The sequence below is a fragment of the Ambystoma mexicanum genome, chromosome 4p (genome assembly GCF_040938575.1).
Source record: "Ambystoma mexicanum isolate Mex_15411 chromosome 4p, UKY_AmexF1_1, whole genome shotgun sequence".
Classification (NCBI taxonomy): Eukaryota; Metazoa; Chordata; class Amphibia; order Caudata; family Ambystomatidae; genus Ambystoma; species Ambystoma mexicanum.
In genome coordinates this window covers 1,217,146,767-1,217,162,440 of record NC_090927.1, presented here as the reverse complement: position 1 = coordinate 1,217,162,440, position 15,674 = coordinate 1,217,146,767, and the positions used below count along the sequence as shown (strand labels likewise).

The 15,674-nt window shown below is 44.0% G+C and overlaps 1 protein-coding gene across 7 annotated transcripts in view; it reads right to left on the bottom strand.

Moving 5' to 3' along the window:
• The window catches only part of SLC8A1 (solute carrier family 8 member A1), a 1,145,942-nt gene that overhangs the window by 328,794 nt on the left and 801,474 nt on the right, over positions 1-15,674 (bottom strand). The window lies entirely within an intron of this gene.

Genomic DNA, 15,674 nt, shown 5'->3' with positions numbered 1-15,674 from the left:
AGAAGGTAAGGGCAGAGGTGGTTACATAGCCCGCCCCCCCAGTGACCACACATAAGTCATAGAAGTTAAAACAGAGCCAATCTCCTTGGGTTCATTTCAGCTATCAAGCCCGTTTATTTGACCCCATAGACTTACAATTAGAAGCCACAGTGGGAGGTGTGCCAACGCTGTACTTTTTAATTGAACTGGTAGGTGGTCTTTTAATGAGTATTAAACTACTCCTGGCGTAACTTACTATTCTGGTGCTAGTTGTGTGCATTTTACCTCACACGCTTGGATCAATGAATTTGATGTTAAGTACTTAGGTTTCAAATCTGCTGGTGGCCTGCGCTTTCACCCTTATTAGGGTTTATCAGTGCAATATAGTCTTGATAGCCTTGTGGCAGAGTCTCCAGGACCTTCCTGGAGGGCAAGAGAGATGTGGACACTCTGATGTGCACTGGCGTGTAATAGTCCTCTTTTCGGGTCCTTTCTATCCATCTTGTATCGCTGAGATTCTACTCTGCTGATATTGTAGCTTCTGGTGCTCCTGCATTTAATGTCCCCCAAGTAGTGCTCCACTGTGCCTTCAAGCTTTGGTCTATCTCGAACCACCTCCAACCACACAGAGAAATCTCTCCTGTATTTCTGGAATTTGATATGCTGGTGTTGTTTAGGCAAGCAGGTAGCCGGACGACTATGTCCCCGGGGAGGGAGGGCGTGGTTATTGTGCTGTTGATATTAAGGAAAATGAACATTGGTGGCGACTAATTTACAATTATGAGATAGATGAGCAATATGAACAGCGTTAAAGGAAGTAACAGGGCGAGTACCAACCACAGCATATGACCATGAGTTGCTGAGGCACCACAAGGATTACCATCTGGCACCATTTTATTCAGCAATACCTGGAACCATTGTATGGTCCTCCAAGATATCTTGGTGCAGAATGCCATACCCATGCAGATGAGATGAATTCTTTGTTTTTATTTTAATTTTATTTAATGTGCATATTAGTTCAAATGAACTATTTCACATATACATAAAACATACCAACTCTAAAAAAAAGTATACACAAGATTGTTTCTCAAACAGTATATACATTTCAATGGAATGAGATTAGATACAAATACAAAAAAACATACTGATCAAGCCAGCTGACCCTGAACCCATTTTTCCTCAACTATCTTCCAAACATTATGTAGCGCAATCATTAGTGCAGTCTTGCCCGAATTTATACAATAGATCCAAAAGCTTTCTTCACACAAACTGGACAAGAAAAAAACGAAGTGGCCCAGAGTTTCTCATCGATCTTAATCAACAGGCTACAGCCAGTCATCACGCGTCGAGGCGTTTCTCGGTCGCCCAACCCTAGGCAAATACGACAATTGCGCTAGACTCTAGACAAGTCCAGTTGCAGGCCATTTACAGACAGAACTGCTAGCTGATGGAGCCTCCGCAATAAATAAAAGCGTCTTACCCGAATATCAGGACATTTAATCAGATGTTAATTCCTTCTTTAACTTGCGCATCCGTGGTTATATGCGGGGTGACTAATTATGACAAAGTCATCAAACAATGCATGGTCCAGAAATGTTTGTGGTTAAACGCCAAAGATGCACAGCTTTAATTGCAGACGCAGATGGATTATAAACAACATTGCATTCCATTTCAGGATATTGACAGAAGACTGTAAATGGCTGCCAAGGATTACCACTCTGAGCTTCTCTCATCTAGGTGTCTGCAACCTGCGACTCTGCAGAGGTTTTGGACTACCACTCCCCTGATCCCTCACCATTGACTACTCGGTATCAGGCTGATGAGAGTTGTAGTCTAACACATCTGGAGAGCCAAATGTTGCGCACCCACTCCTAAACCAATAATCATCACTGCAACAACAACATATATCATATGGACGGCCGGGTTATAAAGTCATGAAACGTTGTCAACATTATGTGTGTTTTCAAACAGAACTTCCATTGTCCTACTAGCAAGAATGACTTTGAACTCTTGTCTGAACTACGGCAGTTGACGTCTGGACTACGGCAGTTGACGTCTGCACTACGGCAGTTGACGTCTGGACTACAGCATTTGACGTCTGGACTACAGCATTTGACGTCTGCACTACGGCAGTTGACGTCTGGACTACGGCAGTTGACGTCTGGACTACGGCACTTGATATTTTTTTATTACCAACGCAATGATGTGAATGTTACAGAAGATGCTAAATGTAAATGCAAGAGCGGGTGCAAACTTTGTAAACACACCTGTTCGCCCAACCATCAAGCCACAGTTTGAAATTTCAGAAAAGCTTTTCGTCAAACTCAAACTTCAACCCTTTCAAAAATATATTGAAATAATATATATTTGCATTGGCGCAATCCATTGAACCGGTGCACACATTGTAGTGCGCGCAGACGAATTTCTCTAATATGGATGTATCCATTGAAGCCATTAAGCAACTGTGCAACACTACTGGTCAGAACCTATGGTGGGAATTAAAATTATGCAGATCAGGGGGCCTTGTATATGCGATTCACTCCCAGTGGAGAGTGCCGCCAAAAACATCACCTCTATTTCAGGAGACAGGTTAAGACACAGCTGTGTTACTGGGCAGCTGTAATCTTTCACTTGGGTTTTGTGGGGAGGGCTGGAATACCATCTGAATACAATGCTGAATTCCATGAATGGATGGGCAGATAGATAGATAGATAGATAGATAGATAGATAGATAGATAGATAGATAGATAGATAGATAGAGAGATAGAAAGATAGATAGAGAGATAGACAGACAGAGAGATAGAGACATAGAGAGATAGATAGAAAAAGAGACAGAAAGATAGATTGATAGACAGATAGATAGATAGATAGATAGATAGATAGATAGATAGATAGATAGATAGATAGATAGATAGATAGATAGATAGATGTTAACGTTAAAGGATATTTGTACCGCGCACTATCACCACCGTAGTGGTCCCATGGCGCTCTATATATAGATAGACAGTCACAGGTTGCACAACAGATGCAAAGTTGTAAATGAGGCACAGGCAGCATTGCGCTCTGCCAGGCACGTTTCTTTTTGTGTACCTTAGTCCTGGCCAGCCAGAATGCAGGCAAGTGTTGCCGTGTGGCTGATGTGGGTGCCCTGAGGGATTACCACATGCAGCACCTTGTCGCTTGTCGGCACCCTGCCACCTAGAATTACCTTTCAAAAGGGGGTGGAGGATTTTTTTTTTAAATCAAGGATTGCAAGCAGTAACCAAAATGGTTGGGCCTTGTGGCAACGCTGGATATTTAAGTTTGGCGGGTTTTCAGCAGTAGTGTCATATTATTAAGTGGGTTTTACTTGTTTGCAAGGGTCTGGGTGGATATGAGAAAACATGCATTGGCAAAGCCAATAGTTTTGGCCTTTACTGCTGTTCTGTGCATTTTGCAATCATAAGCACCATGGTGCAAGGAGGATAGTGCAGAGTTTTGTGGGAGGATGTGAGAAGGGATGCAGGTGTGCAAGGGGAATAGAGAGGGGGAGGAAGCCCTTGACAGAGGGTGCCCTCAATGATGAGCAAGAGGAGATATGAGTGAGAGAGTGTGTGAGTGGGAGGGTAAGAGAAAAAGCAAGGATGGGAGAGGAAGGGTTAGAGGGGGTAAAGAGTGGGTGCCCCCCTGCCCCATTCCCTCTCCTTCTTCTGTAAAAATGTTTTTGGCATATTTGTGGCTCAAGCACCATACAAATTAAAAAAAAACCAAAAAGAAAACGTGTAGAGTAACAAGAATGTGTGCAATATATTTATTTATTTATTGTTATTTATCTGTTTCTCCTCTGCTTCGCACTTTCCACTTCTCCCTCCTTCCATGCACTTTTCCCCTCCCCCTCTCCCATGCACTTGCGCGTTCTCAATGTCACTGGGCCTAGTAAGATCACTGTTTTGTTCTCCCCTGTTCCCCTCCCTTGCCTTGTCGCGCTCTGAAACACTTGTGTACGAGCGCGATAGAAATAAAATATCAATCAATCAATGATCGGAAAACCAAGGGATACACAGGATGTAAGCTAGGTCACTTTGCAAGGAGGGGTGGTGGGTATCGTTCAAATTAGTGTAGGCTAAATTGTGGAGAATAGATATCGTGTAAGGCTGTGGCCCCTCTCCTTACATGAATAAGGACGTGTGAAAGATTCTGCACGTAGTCCCATGTTAATTACGTGCTTTTGGGAAAACATCTGTTGTTTGTTTATTGCATGGACAAGTGGCCAAAAAGGACCGTGCTACATTTACAGATGATGGGAAAGCTTAAATATGATACAGGGACCATTTATAAAATAAATGCTTTTTTTGCTCGCAATATGGGCATATGTACATGTATCCCAGTCAATATGGATGCCAAAGGTTTAACAAGTAGATTTGCTTCCCCATTTAGAGCATTTCTTGCCCTATTGCTAATGCCGTGTAAAATTGCACTTGCACTGTTTCTGTAATAAGGCCTACGTGTAGAATGCAAACCCATGATAGCCCCTATCAGTTAACAACAAATTATGGAGCACCATTTATTGGCAGCTCGGAACGGCTTTCTCCGATTCCAAGGCTGAGACGCCCGCGCAGGGTTCGAGGATATACTATGGGCCTGATTCATGGAATTCTTTTGCCAGCTGCAAAGGGACTATTCACTGGTGTAAAGCGACTTTGCACTGCCAACAAACACCCCAATTCATGGAACAGTGCAAAGTGTCCTTTTGCCGTGCAAAGTCACTTTGCACAGCAAAAAGACACTTTGCACAGTTCCATGAATCCAAGGGTTTGTGTCAGCAGTGCAAAGTCACTTTTCCATGCTAAAAATTCCATGAATCGGTCCCTATATATTTCCTCAGGGAATTCCGTAGCAATTGCTTTCAAACTGCATAGACCATTGTCAGCATTTTATTCACCTGTCCTACAGAGACCTTTTGGCCTGATTCACAGAGCATTTTCCTACAGCATTGCACCATTATAAATCACTTCTGTGAATCAGGCCCAGAATGTCTATGTTCTATCCCGCATAATCTGCTGCCTTCTATAGCATTGTCAGGTTTTAGCTTATATCATTTGAAGATTTCCCAAATTGTCTTGGTGTTAATTAAACAGTCATGTGCAACATATCTACATGCGCATTGGTTTAAAGGGTTTTTAATTACCCATTTAAAGTAAAAAACAATCACTGGCAAAGCCAATGGTTTGGGCTTTTATCAAGGCATGGGAAAGCACTTGTTACAGATGAAGTTAAGTCATTAACTCTGTTAAGGCTGCCTAGAAATAACACTCACAGGCTCTATGCAGCACAACATGTGATGATACTGCAGGATGGGACTAGCTCCAAAGAGAACCCAGCAGGATATGTTTTCTGGTGGGAAGGGGCAGATAATAAGTGAGAATGGCCATAGGGATTAGCATAACCATGGTCAATCCACGGTTGGATAAATAACCGAACAACTCCCACAGACTTTGTACCCCTCCTCACACCACACCTTCCTTCTATTCCTACTCTAACACAGTAGTTGTGCGGGGCAAAACCAATGCCTAATAGCCAAATCTAAAACAGAGGAGAGCAGAGATGGGGAGTTAACTTTCACCACTTTGTAAATGAGGACCCTGGCATATACTGTCAGCGAAATAAACTGTACGTTGAACACTAACATGGAGCAGTTGTGAGTCAATTTAACCTGCATATGATCCGCAAATCAATGGTTATTGGAATGGCGTAATGTGCAGGTCTTCAAATGATAAATGTGAATAGTGAGACACATTCGGCAGATGTGCCGTGCAGCTTTAGCTCACACTAAGGGCCTGATTGGCCAAAATGTTTTCAATGCGACTTTCCCATGTTAACAATTTTTTTGTATTTGCATTTTTATTGTACTTTATATAGCGCCTTGGTCCAAAGCGCTTTACACAGATAAAAACAATGGTACAAATCAATGATGCATAGCGGTTGTCAACAATTCAAACACTTCCGGTAGCAGATAATCAAGGGCAATGAAGCAGGAGTATTTTCAAAGAAGAACAGAACAAAGAGTAAGTAGTAATGGAACGAAGAGACAGGGGGAGCATGTTCCAATGAAGAGGAGCAGGAGCTTAAAAGAACGAAAACGGGATTGAGCACAGGGGGTGCGGAGGACATTCAGCCTGAAAAGACAGGAGGAATGAAGAGAACAGGACGGAGTATAGAAAGAAATTTAGGGTAATTCAGACCCTAAATGTATTAGGTTGGAAGGCTAAGATGACTTGATGATGAAGGCATGCCAAAAGTCGCTCTTTACCACAAAGAAAATGTACCATTTACTTTCTGCAGAAAAACACATCTTTCGCTGTTTACTGCTTTAGGTGTTTGTTGTTTATTCTACCAAGGTTTCGATCTATTTTACTATTTCGTGACATAGAGCATTTTGCTGGCTTCGGGCCCCGTGATTCTGATGCCACTACCACCAAAGCTACCCCTAGACTGCGATGCATTTCCAACATTAAAAATAAGAAAATTCCTTTTAATCACCAGAGAATGATGCCTTCCAAAGGGATCCTTTGCATGACAATGTTTGCTGCTTGTTGCCTACATTTTGTGCAAGAACGGAAAGTCCTTGTCAGTGACTGCAGATTGGGTGCATGGTGTGGGAACGAGCATAGATTCGTTTTTGTTTTTCAAGATGTCCAGACATTTTTAGGACACCAATGAAAGAATGCTCCAGTCAGGGACGTCATTTAGGGGTCACCAGAGTTCACAACCGCAACCTCTGAGGTCTCCTTTGCGACCTCTGTGGTCTCCCTTGAGACCTCTAAAAAAAAAAAGCAAAGAAAACAAGTTTTTTTTTCTTTTTGTACTGCAATGTCTTGGGCTGTGGCCAGCACCATGTGGCTCTTTACTTCTGGAGTGGCTGGCTTTCTTGTTCAGGCCCTTAAAAAAGAAGAAAAATAAGAACAGGAGTGCCAGAAGTCTACCACTTTCAACATTGACCCTAAATAAGAAAGAATCAGAATACCAAATAATGTGTCTTTCTGGAATTCTATACAATAATTGCTAAACTCATTAAAGGTTTATTTCAGGCGCACTTCAGGGGGTGAGTCACTGATTTAGTCTGTTCTTAAATGCCTCAACTCAGCCTTTCATCCTTCTGAGGTCAAATAAGTGCTATATAATAACACATCACTATCATTTGGTCATGGACTGCCTGCTTGCAATCACAGTAATTTGGTAATATGGGCCTATACAAACTGATCTTAACTATGGCGATCCATTCTTGTATGAAATGTACATCACATTAAAGTGATATCATAACCATATTGTTCGTAGTGTACAATGCTATGTGATGTCACTTCCTGTTTTGTCAACGGGTGAAAGGTGTGTTCCTTCACTTCCTGCGATATCACTTTGGGGTGGGGTCAAATTACATCACTTCCTGTTATGTCATCAGAGGACAAGGGTCGTGTGATGTCACTTCCGCTATCCCTGGCATTTTGGTGAGATGACGTCCTTGGCTCCAGTGGATCAGCTGAAGGGCTACCTAGCAGCACTCGCAGGCTGCACACTTCCCAAAATAGAATGCCCTGTTTTCGGTTGCTTTTCTGATTTCTTCTCACTTTGTACACGATCTGACAATCCTTTCCGAGGCTTTCTTGCTGTCAGCCTCCCTTCGATTGGGGCAACCTACACACAAATGAGAAGGTGTCACCTACAAGCCCCCTGCCCATTAGCCCCATTCCCGATACTTACAAGTGCCACAAGTCAAAGATCAAACTGATAGAACTGTCGGTGGCAAAGCTCAGCCTGTTTGGCTCGGTGCCAATGTGTGCCTTGTACACACATTGGGCGGGATGCAACCTGTGGAGCCGTTGTTTAGGGCACTGTGGTTGGAGGAGCACTGTGATCCTTCATCTGAAGCATGTCACATACAGCCAAACAAGACTGAAACATGTCTATGGTTGCTTGTGTCTCCATACAGAAGAGATGTGGTCTAGCAGTTCGGGTACGACTGCTCCCATTAGTTGCAGTACCAGACTTATTTGCATATGGCTGGTCCCCTTTTGTAAAAGCAAAGAAGTAGAAGGTGGCCCAGAGGAATACCATTGGGTGGCGAATCATTCAAAGCCTTTCACTCATTCCATTTTTTTGTAATAGCTTGTCTCATACAACTCAATCAATGAACTTCAGTCACATACGAGCAATTAGGTGGCTGGAACTGCGCAGACGCTATGCCCAAAAAAGTAAGTCCATTGTGTAGCCCTTCACCCACCTTCCCTGAACTGAGCGAGTTAACAAAGCAGCACATCATTTCTAAATCATTAGCACCAGGATCAATAATATCCCTGCCAATAACCATTATATTCTCTGATGGCTTCTTCGTGTAGGTGTCAGTACGGCGGACCCGATGGCTTGCTCGAGAACAACACGTTGATCGATGAATTGAAACAACCGAAAATCAATCATATGCTAGCCGCCCTCCAATCACAAGCAGCCATGTAAAAGGGTGCAGTTAGTGCCCCGATGTTGGCAATTGCAACTGTATAACATGGCGCTGCCTCCTCTAGCCAACGCAGCACATAGACTAGTTGTCGAAGACCCTTACCGATATTATTGGTTTGAAGATGCTGCTCTCCTTGCTTTGGAGTGGAACCCCAGAGCGGTAGCAAGGATAATCAATGGCACTGAGATGAGGTTTGTACAAATCATGGTCTGCAGTATCTATACTGGTCTCCAGTATTAAGGGCGTTATAAAAGATGAATTCATTATGAAAGCAAAACCGGCACAATGCAAATGCTGCCAGCTTGGCATTGTATGCATGGCGGAGGAGGACCGCAAGGCGAAACCTCCGCTGAGTATTCAGAGCATACGCATGGGGATGTGAGAGAACAATGTTGCGGACGAACAATGATGTGAAAAGAAGCTCCCTTGAGTGCCAGCAACCCTGTGGAACTCAGTATGTGCCAAATACATTCCCTGCCCGCACCACTGAAGCGTGGGAAATAACAGATTTCCCCAATGCAGGCCCATCCAAAGGCGGGTAGGGAGACACATATTCCATACTCTAACCACAGGTGCAGGACTAGACATCAGCAGAGCATATAGACTGCCTACATATTGTGTTGGGAGGGGATTTTGGGGCCAGATGCAGACTGACAAGTTCATTACTTTTTTGATGTGGCTTTTAGATTGTTCCAAACTAGATGAGAGTGTCATGGCTGTGTAGAGTACTGTAAAGGGCTAAATCGGTAGGTTTGGTGTAAATGGAGCTTGTCACAATGAGCTGATTGGTGTAGGGAGAGTGTGGGGTATAGGGTGGATTGGAGGCTGGTAGTATTTACTTTTCAGGAATTGGCTGATAACTGGAAAATATCCTGGTCTGCGCTCATGCAGGCGATAAAAGTTTAGTTAGACTCAGGAGATCATACTCAAAGTTGTCGGACAGATATTGAGATGGGTCCCTCGCCCATTCGAAATGTTACTATCTTATGTCATGCGTCGTGTTATGATATGCCATTGGTGTGGTCTTTTCTCGCTTATTCAGAGGTTGCATTTCGGAGCCTGGGTTCGAGGGTGGAAGGGGGCATTGTTGGAATGAGTTATGGCTCAAGCTGGACTTGGAGTGTTGCTTGCAGCTTCTATCATTGAGATCAAATCTGACTTGTAAGCAACTTCGACCTCTTGCTAGCATTGGAGTACTGCTGGGCTGCTGTGCAGGGGGCAGGCAGTGGGTGGGGGCAATTATAAAAGACAATGAAATTAAATATTTACTATACAAAACTAAGCATGGGTGAATTTTTGACCTGTCAACTTGCGAGTCAAATGGAATTGGCAAACACTCAAGTTCTTGAAAGACTTTGTGAATAGCGCCCAAACTCGCCCCAAGTCCTCCAACCTCTTTTCCTCCGTACTCATAACAAGATGGCTCATGTGTTGCCTGCTCAGCTAGAGCCACTGAATGATCATTCCTGCCTCCAACCAGTGGAGGGGTCATCTATTCCCCAGTGGTCACTGACAGGTCAAATGTGTGTATGTTGTGCAAGGCGGCACTGGGATGCTCTCCTCTCTAGTCACAGAAGATGGTAGACTTAGCTAAAACCACTAAATGGTCATCCTTGAAGCATACGTTCATCCCTACCTACCTGCCCACACAAGCCAAGCCACTACACACCTCCCGCCTCGGCCCAAAACATTGATCATGCACTCCAACCATGAGTGCCTCTTATGTAGCCTGAGGCCATTAAGGCACAAACCACCTCCCACCCAAACTCAGAAGGATGTTCTAGAAAGTTGGGTCTGGCCTAAGCAGTTAAAACCAGGTGATTCAGAGTTTACCCGAATAAGTCTGCCAAGGATTATCGAAAAACCCAGCCAAATAAATACATTGGAAGGCACTTTTGTTGGGGAAACGCACATAGATTGTCTAGGATAAACGAGGTCTAGGTGTCAGAACCAGCAAACAGGCCTTCTGTTAACAACCAAGCCCGCCTCGCCAATGCTCTATTATACAGAGAGTTGCCACTACCATGTCCGGTATCAGGTAATATTATCCTCACCAATAATATCGCCATATATATGGTTGTGGGGTAAGGCCATAGGCAATATTATTAGTTGGGATAATTTATGGGTAATTAGGACCAGGGGTTTCAGGGGTGTCCTCCGCTCCATTAAAAAAGTTATGGGGGTTGCAGGGGTGTCCCCCACAGGTTCTTTGGCTTAATATTTTTGCAAAAATATGGCGATAATTTTGTATGGCAATATTTTTCCAGGGATATTAACACATGGAACCCATGTAGCTTCCCAGCTAAATGTGCACTTTAGAAACATGTGACATACATATAATCCATCCTCACTGAATGAGGAGATATTTATGGCCCCCTTCTCCCATCTGGAAAAATTGACAACATCGTTGAGCAGCAGCCCGAGGTCACCGCTCCGGGAGGACAGCGGAACGACCGAATCAGCCGATGTTTCCAAGTGCCACATAAAAGGAATTGAAAAGACATAATTCAAAATCCAGCACACAAACCGAGCAACTCATGGACAGCGTGTCCCTGGTATTGTATTCATACAAAAACGAAAATAATGACACACAAGCTAAATCTATATTGCACCTATTTCTTTGTAAGTATAGATTGGGCTCCAAAGTGACAAAATGGCCGCTCATTCATTTTCTAAGAGAAGCGCGCTGCCAAATCTCATTTGTGCAGCAAGCAACACAAGAGGGACGCCGAAAAAGCGGAGTCTATTAAGATGCCGCCAAGGCTCCCTCCTCCGCCAGCTGGAGTGCCTGCTGTAAATTCTGCTGTGGCTATTGATTTTGAAGGATCTGTGCTGTGATTTGTTTTACAAATGCGCTAATCAATTCCAAGATGGACGATTGCTTTCCATTCAAAGCTCTTTCCCTTTAGAAGCTGTCTTTCTGCTGCTGGATTGCCAATGAATCTTGGGCCCGGCCTCTCTATGGGGCTCAATAACGGAAGCTGCCACCCCGAGAGCAAGCTGAGCAGGACATTTGTGAGCAGCTGTCTCACGATGAAAGTCTGGAAATTGGATGTGGCTTATCTCCCTCTGAAATGAACTAGTGACCATGAGTTATTGGCAATGCAGTGATGGTTGTATGGCCTGAGTGCACACGTTAATGAAGGTGGCCTTTGACTCTGTGAATGACATTGTGTCTGTTTGCATGTATTGGTATTTGTATTTATTTGAAGACCAGTGATGTCAGTTTTAATGAAATGCCTTACAGTAACATGGGTGGAGCGGATGAGTGTGTGGAGCGGATAAATACGTAGAGCGGATGAGTATGTGGAACGGACGAGTAGCATGTTGAGCCGATGAATGTGTGGAGCGGATGAGTGTGTGGAGCGGATGAGTGTGTGGAGCGGATGAATGTGTGGAGCGGATGAACGCATGGAACGGATGAGCATATGGAGCATATGGGTATGTAGAGCGGATGAGTGTGTTGAACGGATGAGTACGTAGAGCGGATGAGTAGTACGTAGAGCGGATGAGTAGTACGTAAAGCCGATGAGTAGTACGTAGTGCAGACGAGTAGTATGTTGAGCGGATGAATATGTGGACCAGATGAGTGTGTAGATCAATGAGCGTGTAGATCGATAGGCGTGTAGAGCGGATGAGTGTACTGAGCGGATGACCGTACAGAACAGATGAGTATACAGAGCGGATGAGTATACAGAGCGGATGAGTGCGCAGGCAGACAGCAGTACATGTGCGGGGTAGACAGGAGTACATGCGCGGGGAAGACAGGAGTGCATGTGTATGGAATACATAAGTGCATGCGTGGGGCACACTGGAGAATGAGGGATAGACTAGAGCACGCAAGGTGGACTAGAGTGCGTGAGTGTGTCGAGCAGATGGGAGTGTGTAGGACAATCCTGAACGCCTGAAATGAATAAAGATGCATAGAACGGACCTGATCGCATTGAACTACGTGACGTACATAATATGCTTTGGAATGCAGGGAACATTTGAAAGAGCATATACCATTCCACACCCCACGCTTACTCTCTTCTTTACACCACCACTCAACTAGAACACAGAGATACTATGTCACCATTCGGTATAACTGTTCTCATATCAACATCTCCCGCTCACTCCCCATCACCCTGAGTAAACACTGCTGGTTTCACACCCCGAGCCAGGCGTTCTCCTCAGGCCTAACGCAGCCACACTCAGTCTGGATAAATCCTGCCAGAGCGAACACATACTCCTGATCTCTCAACCACCACACCTACCGCTAAGAAGCAGCTACCACATGAATTCCGCACCAGCTGCACACATACCTGGTGCGCACACGCACCTTTGGACTCTCTCTACTCTCTCTACTGACCCGAACTTCGGTTCCCAAGGGCGTTCAACCTACCAGCGCCTTGAGACCATACCAATGGTATATAAGGCGCTATATAAATGCAAAAAAAATAACATAACATAACACATTTGTCAGAGTATTTCCCATGAAGGGTACGTGTACAATATCACAAAGATGAGAAGTGGGAGCCAGTTTATGAGGTGTAAACAAGTGCCACATATACCAGGGACAAAAGAAACAAAAGAAAACAAATATATATAACTCATATATATATATATATATACACATCTATATATATATATATATCTATCTATATATATATATATATATATATATATATATATATATATATATATATATATATATATATATATATATATATATATATATATATAGAACGGAGGCACTCCTCCTTTGATTTTGCAATGAACACCGACAAAGTCCTTTTTTACAGCATTAGTGGACAAGGATGGATAGAGAAAATGGCAACTACGCGTTTCGCCCTTGTGCGCTTCGTCAGATTGTCTGGATCGATGTGTATCTCTGTGTATTTACATACATTTTGTAGAGTGCATTTTCTATTTCGATTGACTAGTGCGTGTCATCTTTGTTTTGTTAGGCTAATGCCTTCCACCATATTGGAACGTGTCTTCAATGTGAGTCAATATATATATATGAAAACAGGTGACTTATACATGTAACATTAATATAAGGGGGCAAGTGCTTCAAACCAAAGCAGAGTACTATATGAATACACAAAATTACATTAAGCATCACTGAAGGGAGCGGTGGGCTCAGGAAGGGAGGATGGGTAGATGGAAGAGGATGACCCCTTCTTCAGCAAGTAATTGAAGTTTAAGCCAAAGTTTAAAGAGATCCAGAGGAGTTGGGATGGCTTTGATAGGTATTGGTAGTGGGTTCCAGTGGAGTGGGGCGAGTAGGGAGGAAAAGCTGAAGCAAGAGGAGACACGGGGAGGGTATTGGATAGTGAGGTTGAGTGCAGAGGAGGATTGGAGGGAACGAGATGGTGAGTAAGCTGAGATACAATAAAACAGACACCGAGAAGAAAGACCATGGATAGCTTTGTAGAATAGGAGAAGGAACTTGAAAAGGGAGTGGGTGTGCATCACACCGGCCCTAAGAAGTCTACACTTGCTACCAGTAAAGGAACACAACAACTTCAATGCCCTCCACATTGCCCATAAATCACTACAAAGACAAGGAGCTGAATTCATCCAAACATAAATCACACAATACCAGCCGAGAAGAGACTTAAGATCCAGCACCAACCTCCAACTAGAAACAAGACACTACGAGAAAGAAAACATTCGGAAGAACATGTCCTATCTGCTAGCCAAACTGTGGAACTCAATCTAACAGGAAATAGGAATGACAGAAGACCACCACACTTTCAGGAAAAGTATACACACCTGGCTTTTCAACTCACTGAGATAAACACAGACCAACCATTTAAGAACCATGAGCAGACCACAAAACCCATATAATACCTGTTTTTACAAACTATAAACCAGAAATCAAGAAAAACAAGGGACATATTAAGAATGGGAAACAATAACACACTGAAAATAACCAGAGATCACTCAAAACCCACTAACCACCTCTTTGCTCCCACACAACCCACAATCCTCATCTGCAAAATACGCCAAGTGGGCTCGTGAAGGTACCCACCTAAACATGCAAGCCGCACATCACTCTAGCCAAGCTACAAACCCAATCACCTCAGATAATAAACAGGTCAAACACTGAAAGCTATCCTTCCCGACACCAGGAGCCCAGTGCACAAAACAAAGCACATCCAGAAAGCTCACGTGCACAGACACCAGTTGTTCATGGTTCATGACCACAACACCTATCCTATCCCTCGCCGCTCACTAACCATCCCTACCCACTGTTCCTTACAGAGCCATGGGAGTGCCTGTAGACCATGGAAATGGTAGTGGTGCATGGTATAAATCAACTTAAAATCACATCATCAATGTAAGGGACAAGAGAGTACTGCCTGAATTTTCTCTTAGTCATTGAAAATGGCATAGGAAAAGTACCAAGAGGAGGGACTGTGATGTTAAAGTGAACAATGGAGTGAACAGCGACAGAGGGGCCAATGGAGAGGCTGGAGCTGGAGAGTGAATTGGAAAGACAGATATGGTCAAAAGAGTTCTCACCAGAGTGGATAGGCTGGTTGTGGAGGGAGTAGAGAGAGTGGTCTGATAGGTGCAAATCGAGTTGAAGGCATGTGGCTGCAGAGGGCTTGGGAAGGTTAAAGTCCCACAACAGGACAATGTTGATGTCGGTAGGAAGTGACTCAAGGAGAAGGTTCAGATCAGAAAGGAAGGAGTTTAGAGTATCAGGGGGTCTACCGAGAGCCAGAACAGTGAGAAGAGAAGGAGTGAGTTGTTGAATAGTGGCATATTCAAAAGAGGATTAGGGAATGTCAGACGGAGTTAAAGTGGCAGCGTTAAGGGCCTCATTGATAATTAACCTCACACTGCCACTCTTCCCAACAGGTATGGGAGGGCGGAGAATGTAGCATAGTTGTGTGGAGAGCTGGTAGTGTAGCAGAGTCATGAGGGGATATCCAGGTTTCTGTGATATCAAGAAGGGAATGTGAAGGGGATACGAGTGGAAGTGGTCAACAATGTAGGACAACTTTTTGCAGAGGGATTGTGCATTCCAAGTGTAAGAGTGATAGCAGGTGCGCGAGTTGCAGCTGTTGTGCGGTTGGTGAGGGTGGTAGATGAGGTTGGAGATTCTTTGGGAAAGGGAGCATTTTGTTTGAGGGGTGTGAGTGCAGGGACGGGGGATGAGGGAGGCCAGAAAGTGATGCATAAGTGACACCAGGTTAAGGCTGAAGGCTATGGT